The sequence below is a fragment of the Drosophila pseudoobscura genome, chromosome 2 (assembly GCF_009870125.1).
Source record: "Drosophila pseudoobscura strain MV-25-SWS-2005 chromosome 2, UCI_Dpse_MV25, whole genome shotgun sequence".
NCBI classification, from domain to species: domain Eukaryota; kingdom Metazoa; phylum Arthropoda; class Insecta; order Diptera; family Drosophilidae; genus Drosophila; species Drosophila pseudoobscura.
In genome coordinates this window covers 30,866,752-30,881,258 of record NC_046679.1, presented here as the reverse complement: position 1 = coordinate 30,881,258, position 14,507 = coordinate 30,866,752, and the positions used below count along the sequence as shown (strand labels likewise).

General features: G+C 44.0%; 1 protein-coding gene and 1 long non-coding RNA gene across 2 annotated transcripts in view; one reads left to right on the top strand and one right to left on the bottom strand.

Moving 5' to 3' along the window:
* Window positions 1–14,507, bottom strand: part of Naam (Nicotinamide amidase) — a 39,405-nt gene that overhangs the window by 23,254 nt on the left and 1,644 nt on the right. The gene's annotated exons all lie outside the window — the stretch shown is intronic.
* Window positions 6,084–14,507, top strand: part of LOC117184246 (uncharacterized) — a 19,898-nt gene continuing 11,474 nt past the window's right edge. The window contains exon 1 of the long non-coding RNA XR_004469541.1: window positions 6,084–6,287. This is a non-coding gene — a long non-coding RNA (uncharacterized lncRNA). The remainder of the gene's footprint in view (window positions 6,288–14,507) is intronic.

Here is a 14,507-nt window from a genome sequence, read left to right as displayed (position 1 = left end):
CATTGCATGTCAACGTCCAAAAAAAATGCTTTGAGCTTGAGTTTTCTATATTTTTTCTTTGTTAAAAAGAGGAAATCATGTACTCTTTTGTGTATTTGATTGTTTTAGAAGAGAAAACTGTGCTTTTTGTATGTTATTTATTCATTTGGAATAGAGAAAGATGTGTTTTTATGTATTTTGCTCTTTTAGAATAGAAAACAGTGGGTTTTTTATGTGTTTCATTTCTTAAGAAGGTTAAAAATAACACTTTTCTATATATAGAGTTCGTAGAGCATTGTTGAAGGACACATTTCTAAGTTTCATGCTTAACAAGCCTAAATTTAAATTTTTCAATTGTTTTATTACTAAAAGAGTGAAAAACGGACACTTTGCTATATAGGACGTACCTAAGGAATCGTTAAAGGACACTTTTCTATATGTTTCATTCCTTAACAAGCTATAATTGTTTTTTTTTTCCTTACAGATGGGAAAACACACACTTTTCTATATGACAACTGCCTCAGAAAGTCAAAGAGGACTCCCTAATTGGGCTAAATAATATCCAAAGATGTCCTAACTGCAAAGAATTCATAATACATTTTTTTTATTCCATTTTTCTCTTCAAATTAATTCATTAAAATCCCAAAAATTTATATTTTGATTGCCTAAAACGAGTATTTCCTATGAAAAAATGTCTACAAATTGTATTTGGATTGCATCTATCATTTCCCTTGAAAAGCCACCCCCAAACCCCTCTTGTAAGCCTCCCCTTTCTCAACCCAGCTTATAATTGGGGTCTTTGTGGCCCGGAGATATATTAAGGCCCATCTTTCAGTTAGATTTTGTTGGATTATTCTCATTCAGAATTTGTCTTTTTTATATTTTTTTTATTTCAATTTTTTGTATAGAAAAAAGAAAACACGAAAACCAAAAGAATTCACAAAGCACTTGAAAAACTTCTAATGCTCTGCCAGAGAAGAGAAGGGGAGAGCCGGGAAGAGGAAACTTTAAGCTGCCACCATAATTCAGGGCAGACACTGCTGGGGCATGAGGCAGGATCTGGTTGGGGGAGAGTCTTGCATAATTTGCCGAGTGAAGCGCTGAAAAGTAAATTACCGCCTAAGACTTCCTGTATTTGTTGTGGGGGCGTGGGGCGTTGGGCGAGGGGCAGCAGCGGGGTGCGGCGTGTCAAAAGTAGCTTGTCAAGACGATGGGATCAGCTAATAAACCACGCATCTCTCAGAGAGCGAAGGAGAACGAGGCCCTCGGAAGGAGCAGCAGGAGCAGCAGGAGCAGAGGTGGCAGGACTACAAGGAGTGGCAGGACTGATAGAAGTGGAGCAGCAGGGGGAGGCCCAGGAGTAGCTGTGGAACAGGAAGCAGAAGCCAAGTGGCGTACGGAGCATTTCAAAGCAAATGCCTTGAGGGGTGGGGGGGAGGGAAGGGGGGCGCCAGCCATCAATTGAATTGCCAAAAAATTTAGCAGCTTCTGCTTGGCTGAAGGATGGAGGCTGTACGACGTAGGATGTGTGCTTCTGCCTATAAAAAGCCTTTCAATTTCTTCTTTTTTGGGCTGTCTGTCTCCTGGTTTTCTCCTTTTGTGTGTAGGTTTAATGCAGGCACGTCAGCAGCAGTAGCAGCAGCAGCAGCAGAAGGAGCCGAAGGAGCAGCAGCGACATTGATGGATACGCAGTTAAGGAATGCCGCGTCAGGGCCTTTAGCCCAGGGTTCTCGGTTCTCGGTTCTCCTTTTTTGCGCCATCCCCGTAGAGGTGTCAGGCAGTCAGTCAGTCAGTCAGTCATCACTGCCAGGCAGCCAGCCAGCCAGCCAGCCAGCCAGCCAGCCATCCATCCGGCAATCCAGCAATCTAGCAATCCATCCGTGTGTGATGGTTGCAGGATGTTTGAAGGATGGCTGGCCTGGGCACGGGGAGGCCTACGTGGTTTGCCTTTTATCACTTGTTAGTATCTAAAAATACGTGGCATGGCCCACATGGCAGTCAGCGGCAGGGCCTGCCTTTCATTTCGTTTCGTTTTGGTTTGGGCTTTTTCATTTGGGTTTTCCACACTGGTTTTTTGGCTTTCCACGGCTTCCACGTCCCCATCTCTCCCTCCCTCTCTCTCTCTCTCTCTCTCTCTTCTCACCTGCAACTCGCTTAAATACAAAATGATAAATTGCCATTTTGACTGCGGTCCCTGGTGCCCGGCCTCTAACCACCAATCATTCCGCTGCCACCATCTGCCACCCCATTCTGCCGCCTGACACCCCATTCTGCTGTGTGGCCTTGCCCCAGACACAACCGCCAGTGCAATAACGCAGCCGTTGATGAAATGAACTCCACTCCACTTGACTCGTTTCGCGGGGGGTACGCTGCGATGTCCTTCAGGGGATTTTTAGTTTGCTTTGCCTCTGGTCATAGGTCGCTTCAGGGGCAGAAGGGGCAGGAGACAAAGCTTCAGGGCAGAAGGGGGAGAACAAAGCTTCAGGGTGGAGGGGCAGGGGACAACGCTTCAGAGCAGAAGGGGCCGGAGAACGCTTCAGGGCAGAAGGGGAGCAGACAGCAGAAGAACACCGCTTCAGGGCAAAGAGGACGAAGGCAAACAGCGTTTTTTTGGCGCATTGGCTGAACAATTTTCGTGTTACGCGCTAGCGATGTCGACGCCCCGATAACACTTAAATCCGTGGCCAAAACAAACACAGAAGAAGCCTCCACGCACACACGCATCTGCCTATGTATTGGAGTGCAGGATGGGGCACAAAGAGAGGTGCCAGCGAGAGGGGGCACCCATAAAGAGAAGCGTTAATGGTCGGATCCAGATCGTTGATTTCCTAAGGCGCACCACAGACCCCACTGTGGGGCAACACTTTCGCAATCGAAAAGACAAAGGGAAATTCTTAAAGTTTTCTTTGTATTTTTTGGCAAACGAGGGGAGAGAAGGGATAGCAAAATGGAAGGCCAATCGATAACAGAAGATATCGATAGACAGCGATAGACAGCAATAAATAGCAATAGACAGCCGAAGACAACGATGAACAGCGATGGATAGCGATAGGCAGCGATGGACAGCGATAGATAGCGATGGACTGCGATGGATTGCGATGGAAAGCGATAGGCAGGGATGGATAGCGATAGGGAGCGATAGGCAGCGATAGTCAGAGATAGACAACGATAGACAGCGATAGACAGCGATAGATAGCGATAGGAAGCGATAGACAGCGATAGTCAGAGATAGACAGCGATTGACAGCGGTTGACAGCGATAGACAGCGATAGATAGCGATAGACAGCGATGGACAGCGATAGGCAGCGATAGACAGAGATAGCCAGCGATTGACAGCTATGGACAGTGATGAACAGCGATAGATAGACAGCGATAGCCAAATCATTGTGTCCAAAGTCGGTTTGGGGAGAGTAATCAAGAAAGAAACATTCAATAAATTTGTAACTTAAGAAACATCGATGGTTGTGCCTCGACAAAACGTTCAAGACTGCTTGAAATACAGATTTATAGATGGTCTGGCCTTCCAAGTGCTTTTTTAAGAGATTATTGATGGAATTAGGAACTTAAGTCGGAGAACAGAGCTCTGCCTCGGGGGAGGACAAAGTGAACAGCCCTGAGGACACTTTTCTGGGCAGGTTCAGGACTCTCCGCAACGCGATATATCCCCAAGAAACACTTACAATATTCCACTTAAAGACCCATAATCACGCTCTCCTGCGATGCAATCAGTCGAAGCAAGGCCAAAAGTGTTTAAAGGGTTCGAAACTCTACGAGTATCTGGAGGAGGGCAACCTTTGGCCGGGGATTTCGTTTCAATCTTCATTGGAATCGCACTCGAATATGGAGCACAAATGTCCCGCCTTATCGTTTCCATTCATAAACACAATCTAGCAAGGACACGATGTCTCTCTCGCTCTCTCTCTCTCTCTCTCTATCTGTGTTCTCTTAATACGAAAGCCATCCACACACAATTACCCATAAGAACCCTTTCCGGCATTACACCCACCAGCATGGGCAAAGGGGCATGGCCCCAATCCCTGACATTGCAGCTTATCCCAGAAAGAAAACCAAAAAAGGATCAACAGGAAGAAAACCACTCACCACGAAAGCCAAACTCAATTTGGTGGCCATCATTGCAAACGGCCAAAACATGGCCAAAACAGGAGGAACAGGGTTACGGAGTGGGACGGTCCGGGGGAGGGGGGGAGTCGCACTCGGCACTCGGCACTCGCATCGGCAGTGCCAAAAACTTCAAATGGCAAATGGCGCACAACTTCATTTAAAAGGCATTACGACAAGCATTTTGTTGCCTCCCAGTCGCCGTCCTGAACATCCCGAAACAACAAGCAACAGAACACGGAACTACCACAAAACGAGGGAGGGGCCAAACACAAGCAACAAGCAAGCAAACAGCCAACAAACAGTTTGCACCTTTTTTTTGTGCCCTGGCCAGGCCCGAAAGCGTTGACATAAACGCCGGCCCATTAGCATTTTTTATGCATTAATGACAAGCCACAAAAATGGACACATCGTCATGCATATGAATGAGAAAAAGGCGCAAAAAAGGAGCTGAGAGGATACAGGACACTGCCAGCCACTGGCGACAGGATGAACCTATCAATGTGTCGATGTGTGGATGCTCACAGCTCACAGCCCACAGCACACGCGACAATAGACACTAAAACGACAGGCAGGCACAGCCGCCAGTCCGGCAATGAGGATAAAAAGGGGTCCTATGAAACAGGAAACTCAATGGCAGGATACCCTGGATATATGAGAGGTAATTGAAGTGATTGTTGGCAGTGGATTTGCGAATAGAAATCAGAGATCAATCACAGCTGTAGAGATAGTTTGGGATTCTTAAAGTATTCGGAGAGGCAGAGGTTTTCGGCAGGGATATTTCAAAGGTATATGTCGCCAAATGCTTTGGATTGGGGCTACTCCAAATATGAGAGTTTGTCTACAGTTTATTCCCTGAAAATCATAGATTAAGGGCACTCTTAACATATTAGTTTGTTCCCTAAAATATGTATTGAAGAAACACCACAAATTAGTCTACGAATTTCCATATATACTCTGTTAGAAAAGTACTCTAATGGTTCAACATTTCAACTGCTTACCATCAAAACTTGCCCAATACTAGAGATAATATTTAGAGATCCCTTCTCTAAGGAAATAGAACTAGTCGAAATGTTTTTTTTTCGAGGCACAAGTGACTCAGAACATGAGAGGTCATAAGCTTTCTTGAAGTAAATTGTATATCCCACATAATCCTATACTAACCTTTTAGCTCATCTTTTAAGATCTGGTAGTACTTAAGAGGCAGAAAAAGAGACAGATTGGAGACACTTAGAGTGGGAAAATGTTGAAGAAAAGTTTGGGACAATTGAATCAAAAGGTGGCTTAAATATTTAGAGGCCTGAGAGGCAAAGCGAGGTGGAAAGCACCATCTTGGAGTACATATATCATTGATATATATTCCTTCCTATTCTTCATCTAAATTCGATCTTTTTCCCTACAATATTTGGTATCCACACAGCCCCACGTTTTCCACCAATGTTCATGCCTTTACACCTCCCACGGACTCCTCCATAAATTCTGATTCCGAAAAAATTGAATTAAATTTTTGACAAACTGCGTGCATAGATGGCGCTGGCGTTGGGGGGTGGGGGGGTGTGGTAGATGGCGCTCCATTGTTGGATAAGGACGACTCGTCCTCCTCCCAATTGCGGATGTTTTTGAATAATCGATGCTTCCTGTTCTGCTCTGTCAGCCATGGGATTTCCTCGAAAAGAATCCCCTGGGCGTGTGTGTCTGTGTTTTCTTTGGCTTTTTGTGTTTTTTTTTGGTGGGCCGCTTGATTTTTTCACATAAATTTCAATTTTTGGAATCGCGAGCATATCTGCATTTTTGCATTTCCGCTCACAAAAAAATATATATATATATATGTACATATATATATCCTTTTTTCGTGTTTGCGCATTTTTATTTGCCAATTAAAAACAGCCGCAGGTGGCATGCAACCATGCGGCAGACTCACACAAAAATTTAAATACAAATTGTTTGCAATTTCTATTCATCTTTCTTTTTCGGTTTGTCGGCACAAGGAACCTCAGAGAGTGTTGCATTTAAATTGCACATTGAACTTTGACATTTTTCTGCTGCAGCGATAGGAGTGCACCTGCAATGGCGGCGCCACTGCCACTGATGGGAGTTAGGATAAGGCACACACACACACACACGGCAAATGGAAGGACCTGCCTGCCTGCCTGGCTCCTGGAAGCCCAATTTATTGGCCAAATATGCAGGTGAAACGAATTGCAGAACGAATTGTAGCTAAATGTCAGCAAAGCCCACCGCCTCCCTGTGTGGGCGGGGGGTTAAGAATGCCAATCAGGCCAGCCCCACCTTCCCCCTCCAGCTTGAAATGTATCTGAAAACTTATGTGCATTGTTAGTGGCACGTGGCACGTGGCTTGTGGTTGTTGCTGGTGCACGTTTATTGATTGCGTCATGAAATATTGAAAGATTTTGTTAGGTAAATGATGACATTTCCCCAATGCAGGTCATGCAGGCAATGCAAAGCCTTTGATTGCAAGGGCATTCCAGAAAACAGAAAACAGAAACGTCCCCCCAAAAAAAGGTCACAGCAATCACAGGGAGAGAGTGAGAGTGAAAGGGGTGGAGATTGGTGCGGGTTTCAGGGGGGGAAATATTGAGGAAATGTTTAAAGAAAAAAGGGTGTTCCAAAAATGGCAAATAATAGTTGAACGAATGGGACAGTGTTTGACAGTGTTTAACTTCATAATTTCCCCACATATCCACAAGATTTCCCATAAATAAAAGAGCTTCAACTGTGAAAAATATGAGAAAATCCGGCAAAATCAGAGAACCTCCTTCGTGGAACATTTTTGTCTAGGCAAAACCCCCCTCTTCTATCAAAAGATGGTTTTAATCTTTGGAAATCTATATTTACATAATGTATCCATAAGATACAAGTGCTTGGCAGAGAGAGAGCGGTAGCTGGAAAGGTCACTCATTCAAAAATAGAACTATAATTGCCTTTCCCTTTTAAATATTGCAGAAAATCTCTATCCTACAGCCCTTTCATGGCTTGTTTGCCCCTTAAATGTATCTTAAGTCTTGACCAAAATCCCTTTGTACAGCACACAGATACACAGATACACACTCCGTTGGGCACACGCACACACATTCGAATGCGCCAGAGGGAGGCTGAGGAGGCCCTCAAATTCAGGTCACTGGAGTCCCCTCTGGGTTGGGGTGGGGGGTGGAAATGATTTGATTTGATTTCAATTTTGGGGCCACTTTAAATTGTCTTAACCTAAACACAGAGCGGCACTGACTATAGTATATACATATATATTTAGATTTAAGAGGAAAGATAGGTAAAGACAAAAGGGAAAATCGCTTGCCAAATAAATTAAGTAGCTTAAGAGTGAGACCCAAAGAGAGGGAGCGAGAGGGAGAGGGAGAGGGAGAATGGTCATTGAACCGAAGGCTGCTTAAGCTGCTTAAAATCAGAGCCCCCGGAAAGCCCTGCCCCTTGGCCTAAGGCAAAAACTATGCCCAAAATGAGAGGCAAAAATGGGAGCCTGACTGACAGCAGCTGGCTCTGACTATGGCTCTGGCTCTGGTTCTGGCTCTGGCTCTGGATTGATTGATTGATTGATTTAAATTAAAGGGCATTAAGTGGTTGGTTGGTTAAGGAACGGAGCCGCCAGGATACTTTTCAATTGAAAATTGCTTGCTGCTTAACTTCATCGTAATGTCATTTCATCGCAGGAGCCGCTGGAGGACCAACAAGGACACTTCACTATGCTACAGTTCATGCTGGCTCGTATTTTATGACACAAACAGGCGGCACACCTGAAATTTACGAAGGAAAGGGGGTGTCCCCCTCCTACTGGCATACCAAATAAACCAACAAATCAATTTGCCAGGTGCCACACGGACACACGGACACAGGACACGGAATGGCAGGGAGGACAGACCCACGCTTAGCTTTATTTCTTTCTCTGGCAAACACCGAGATTTATGAGCCAGGAGGCGCGTGAGCCGGAAAAACACCTCCCCAAAGCCAAGACCCAGAGCCAGAGCCACAGCCAGACCGAAACCCAATCCCGAGTCAAAGATGCAGGATGAAGAATGGAGAATGGAGAATGGGGTTTTTCCAGCGACAGCAAATTGTTTTTGTCTTTCTTATTTTTATTTATTTTTTTTTCCTGGCTGAAAGTTGCGCCTTGGGGGCGAGTGTGGGGCGGCTTTTGGCTGACCAGTCAGCATTTATTATTTATAATAGTCGACGGACTCTCCTTTTCCCTTGGCCTGGGTAACCTTTTCTAATAGATGGCACCCTCGCACAGTCCCTGCCACCGATAGAGCACTTTGTGCCACATTCAATTGCTTTTCCTGGCTGTTCTGCCTGCCTCCTGTCTCCGGCGAATGGGTATGGGCTATCAGTAAACATTTTATTGTCACACACTTGGCACAAATGGGACATCCATCGGCCCCAGCCCCTGCCCCAGCCCCAGCCCCAGCCCTAGCCCAACCTCCCCCCTCCCTTTCTCTCAGTTTTACTCGTAGCTCGTATATCTCTCGACTCTTATACGGCAATCACGGCAGCAAACAGTCAACAATGAGATTTATACTTTGGTTTCAAAGCCGAGTCTCAAAGATTTTCAATGCAATTTGCAGTAGTTTAAGGCTTTAAGGGGGATTTCTTTACGGTTTGTGGAAGGAATCGCAAAAGGTAAGCCATTCATTCGGAAGAAGTCAACAACAGATGAAATGATGGAATATTATTTCAATAATTGTCAAGGGAGTGGACAAGGTAGAGGAATGTACAGGGTATAATGGAGGGATCTAACCGATCTGTGGCCGAGGAAAGCTGCTGCATGACACGTGGCATACAAGAAAAGCGAAAGATTGATTGAAACTTGAATAGGAGTCGTTTTGGCTTCGAATTGTGTTCTGACTTTGATTCTTAGAAATATAAAATACTTACAAATTTCTCATTAAATGCAGGATTTTTAGATACTTTTTACGATCTTTCTACCAAAAATCAATGAAAATTAAATTCCTTAGACAAGAAACCCTCATTTGACTTATTCCTCCCTCAATCGAAGGCACCTTTTACTCCCTCTCCCATCTCTACTTTCATTCCTTTCATAGTTTTCTTTCCTGCAAGAGCATCTCCTAGTCGTTATATTTCAGGTATAGTTTTTCGATTTTCCTTGTTCTTTATTCATTTTCTTTTCCTTTTTCCCCCTCGTGTCGTGCCGTATTCTTTTTTTTTAATTTTTTTTTTTTGCTGATTTTCTCTTGATTTTCAGCTTCACGCTGCTGTTGTTTTCCCGTCCCGCCCCGCCCCGCCCCGCCCCACCGCACACACACATTTCCACTTGCCACTCTCCACTCTTTCCTTTTCGTTGCTTTTTTTTTCGTCATGGTCTGTTAAGCCTTTTTGGTCATTTGACTTATTGGTTTTTGCGTTGCCCTCAGCTGAAGGAGCAGCAGCAGCATCAGCATCAGCAGGAGAACAAGGTAGACGACTCTGTTGTCCGTGGATTGTGTCCCCCCCCCCCCCCCCCCTCCCGCATAATGCAACCTGCAACGGAGGAGGCTTCGCAGAGGAGGGGGGCAGGATATCGCCAGGTGGGTAATGCGTTTCCATGGTCTCTCCACACTCACATGGAAGGGGCGGCCTCCATGGCCGATGTCCTGCTTGCGGGGTGTATACACAGATAACACGATGATGAGGCAGCAGCAGAGAAGATCCCAATGAAAAGGTCGCCATGGCGGCCAGAGCACATACATATACACAAGAGAGAAGATATGTGGTGTACGGAATAGCAAATGGAAAGAAGTGTATGGTGTATGCTGCAGGACACAAAGGAAATTGGCGAGAAATTGCAACCATCCTTATATCGGGTTACAGTCTGCCCCTCCACCTCCTCCTCCTCCTCCTCCTCCTCCTCCAGGACTTGTTTATAGTCTCCCAAGATGTTTACAATACAAATTTGTATATCATTCAAATTGATATAAATATAGCCACTATATATAGCACACAAAAGGAGGGGGGGAAAGGGGCAGAGAGACTGGGTGTGGTCTTAGACAACAATACGACTACGAGTATGATTTGTGAGACATATTTGTCTTTTGAGAATTTGAGATATCTCTCGCATCGTCTCAACGTTTCATTGTCATGGGGGTTGCAGGGTTGCGGGGTTGCGGGGTTGCGGGGTTGGGGCTTTGTGCAAATGAGATATCATATTCTATTGCTTTCCACTATCACCATATACATTTGTATCTGCCACTGGTAGACTAGAGTAAAGTGATAGTTGATGATTTTTGAAAATAATATAATTTAATTTGTGCTTTTGGTTTATTCATTCGAATGTCTCCAAGAAGCAAGAAAGGCTATCGTTCATACAGGTAGGGGTCATGGTTTATTCTGGAGAGGTTTTCTGCGCGAATCAAAGAGAAAGTTGTTTTGGGATCTCGAATAATGCGAATATTGAATTAAGAATAGAAAATGATTATTTCTACAACTTTTATCATTTTTTTTGTCATTTTAATGATACTATTTGTATTTTTTGTATACCTAACAAGTACGAAAAGTTGCTGGTACATTTTTATTTTTATAGTGTGTAGTATTTATATTTTTATTTAACATTGGTATTTCTTGGTATTGTTGGTATTTTTCGATATTTTTTCATTTTTTGTAGTTTCTGGTATTTTTTTTAGTATTTTGTTCATATTTTTAAATTTATTTTATTTTTGTATTTTTGCATTGTTTTATTTTTGTATATTCAGCAATTTTTGGTAGTTGTTGGTATTTTTTCAGTATTTTGTATATATTTATTGGTTTGTCTTATTATTGGAATTTTTATTGTTGGATTTTTTCTGTATTGTTTTATATTAGCAGTATAATCAGTAGTTTTTGGTATTTTGTATATGTTTTGTATTTTGTTTTATCATTGGTTTTTTGTATGGTTGTTATTTTTCGATATTTTGTATTATTTTGTATATATTTTTGTATTGTGTGGTTTTTTGGTATTTTCTGGTATTTTTGCAAATTTTCTGAAATTTTTATTTATTTTTTTTTGTGCAGGAGAGGTCCTAAGACCACTAAGTGTTATACGATAAAGTTTTTTGATCGTTATTGGGGGTTCAATTGGGGTTTACGAATTCTTTCTCCTTCGTATATTACCTTCTCTCTCTCTCTTTAAGGAAGATACCTCTTCCATATTTGTTTTAAACAAATATTAACTCAAAAAGTTCGGGGCTGAAAAAAACCTAAGCCTCCGAGAGGCGGAGAGAAAACTTTCTCCCTTCTGCAAGTATGTTTTCGTACTTCATATTTTGAAAGTAAATTAAACTTCTGGTTAAATTCTTGCCCCCTTCCCCCCACAGTACCGTCCAGTACCGTCCGGTAGTACACAAAAAACATATTATTTACTGCATTGTTTACGCAAAAATTTCTGATTGTATAATTTAATTAGTTTTCGGCACTCAGAGACTTTTTCGGAGTTCGGTGCCTGGCGGATGGAGGGTGGGTGGAAAACTCTATAAATAACCCATTAAGTGGTTCCGCAAAACTTTATCTGCCGCTTGGACGATACGATGCTGGATGCTGGATGCTGGATGCTGGATGGTAATCATCTGAGATGAGAGTTAACCGAAGAGTCGACTCCGAGCAGACCCGCAGTCGCCAGTCCAGAGTACATTAGGGGGCGGGGTAGCGGATTGGGGTTGGGGCTTTTTCAAACTGTTGTGCGGGCAATTATTGTAAGTTTTTTCTCTTCCCCCCACCCCCTCCCCCAGCTCACTGGCTCTCCATCTGTTCTCAATTTGTGCTTTAAGTGCCGCCGCTGATGCCACGCCTTGTTTTTCAATTAAATGAACACCCCCCGCCGCCCTGTCCCGAATACCCAAATCTGCTGCGAATCTGGTTGTTGGTTTCATTATTACGAATACCAAGAGTTTCCAAATACAAACAATTCATGAGAAAAACAGAGAAAGAAACAAAAGAAGGCGAAAAATCCATGAAAATTGTTGCCGCAATATTGGAAAATGCGCCGTACTTGGATTGCTTTCAAAGTAGCTAACCCCCCTCCCACCCCTTTGGAAGTAGGGTACAAATTGAGCAACAACATCCGCTCCCTGCCCCCCCTTCACGTGCCCCTCTTTTTAGCCAGAGAAAAGCGTAGGAAAAACAATCGGCAGCAGATTAAGTTCATGCCATGTTGCAGTTACAGTTACAGATTTTCCACACCCCCACACACACACACACACACACACACACACTCGCCCAACCACTCTTTTCGCTTTTCATATTCATTTTTGCACAGTTTTCCTCTGTTATATGTAGCCGAAAACAAATGTTGCCCGAAACCCCATTGTCGCCCCAGTACCACCGTTCCCCGCGCCGGAAAACTCCCTTTTTTGGAAAACCCATTCTGAGCATCCTTTCAGACTCTTTTGCGCTGGGCGCTTTTCAGGATCATTGGCAGCGGGTTCGAAATTGTTTGCACGACGAGCAGGGAGGGGGGCGGAGAGCAAACGTTGCGAAAATATGTCACAACATTTGTTACACATTTTCGGGTCAATTTTTTATTGCAACGCCACCAACCATCGGCCACCATCGACCCCTCAGTCCCCCCAGGCCCCCAGGCCCTTGCATAAGCAAGCAACCCACATGATTCCGGGAATCTTGTCACAGCTGCTGGGAACTGCCTTTTCCCTGCCCTTACCCCATCCCCCAAAGACCCTACTCGCACCCTCTCTCGACCCCCCCACCCACGCAGTGTCATTGACACTAGCTTGTCTTTTAGTTCTTTCAATTAAAATCCATTCAACTGTGAAATTGTCAACAGTTTTTTGAGGCCAATCAACATTTTGGATACCCTTTGAAAGCGTTTTATAGGAAGCTGAAGATCGTTTTAGGATCTAAATGGGCGGAAAAATACCCTTTTTATGCATAAAAATACCCAATACCCTTGAAAATTTCAGTATTTTCTTACACTTCATATGAAAAGTGTTTAAAACAAAGACTTTTTCATGGCCTAAGAGTAGAATATGTATAAAAAATATTATTTTATGATTTATATCATATTCAGCAATAAATATACTATAAATCGGTAGAAATAAACAATAATTAGGGTATTACAACACGAATATTTAAAATACGCAAATCAACTGTTTTCCCCCCACACATGTGAAATCAATTCAGTTAATTGTGTTCTATGGGCTATATTTTAAACTGGAAATAGTTTTTGGCTATTGGCCAACAATTAGCTGACCTTTGACCCGAACCGCCTCTCTGTCGCGGGGTACGATATAGGGTAATAAGAGGCGATCCAGTGGAATAACTGCAAATTAATTATGCACAACAAACGGCGACAGATTGAGAGAGACCGAGAGAGAGAGAGACCCCCAACCGTGAAGCACACAGCACACAATACGTGTATACAGCAAATCCCATGTCCGTCCCCGTAATTGTTGTTATAATTGTTGTGCAATCCCCAACAGACCAGAGCAGACCCCACGCCACACCACACCACAGCCCGCCAACGAACCCCATCAATTCCCCAACGAAAGACCGAGCGGCCCCACCCCAAAAACCAGTCACGATTCAGCCTAAGCAAATCGCCAGAGCCAGAGCCAGAACCAGAGCCAGAGAGCTGCAGGAGGAGGTGGGGGAGCTGAAGGGAATGTCGACCGCAAATTAATTTACAACGTAAACTGCAAAATTGAAAATTATGTTGTAATTACTCAATTCTGACGTTTTTCCCATTGACCCAAATTTATGTGGGGCCACACACATACACACACACACACACACATCCCATGGAACCACTCGAGAGAGGCAGAAGCATCCTCGTCCATAGAGCTTGAAGATGATGGTGGAGACTCCTTTGGATATATCCCAGTCTCTGGTTCTCTGGCCAACCTTTGTGCCAATTTAAATGCGTAATTATAACGAGTGCCAGAGCAGTTAGAGACCGTTCTCTGGCCTGCATATTAATTACGTTCCAGAACAAAAAAGGGAAACGAAAGAACAAAATCAGGAGCCGGTCAGGCAGGTCTCTCTGGGGTCCCCGGACAATAGGAATTTTAATCAAGGATCAGCGTGCTCGAATTTATTTAAAGGTGAAGGAAACACCACCCTCTCTATCTGCCATCTCCATCTCCATCCCATTTCCCATCTCCTGGCCTGGCTCTGGTCTGATAATCTGGTCAGCATGTTTCAGGCATGCCTTGAATGCCTTTCCTTTCTCATCGACTCCACCTCCTACGCCGCCTTGGGGCTCTGCCCAGCCAATTGTCTGCCTGTGGGTCTCGGTCTCCGTCTCCAACACAAAAGGGGGGCTAATTAAGAGTGGAATGACAAGTCGAAGAAATGGATTTCAAACGGATTTCAGCAAATAATAGTACGGGTACGAGTGCGAGTACGAGTACTCGTGTGCGATGGTGGATGGCAGCCTAACCCCACCCGATCGGGCT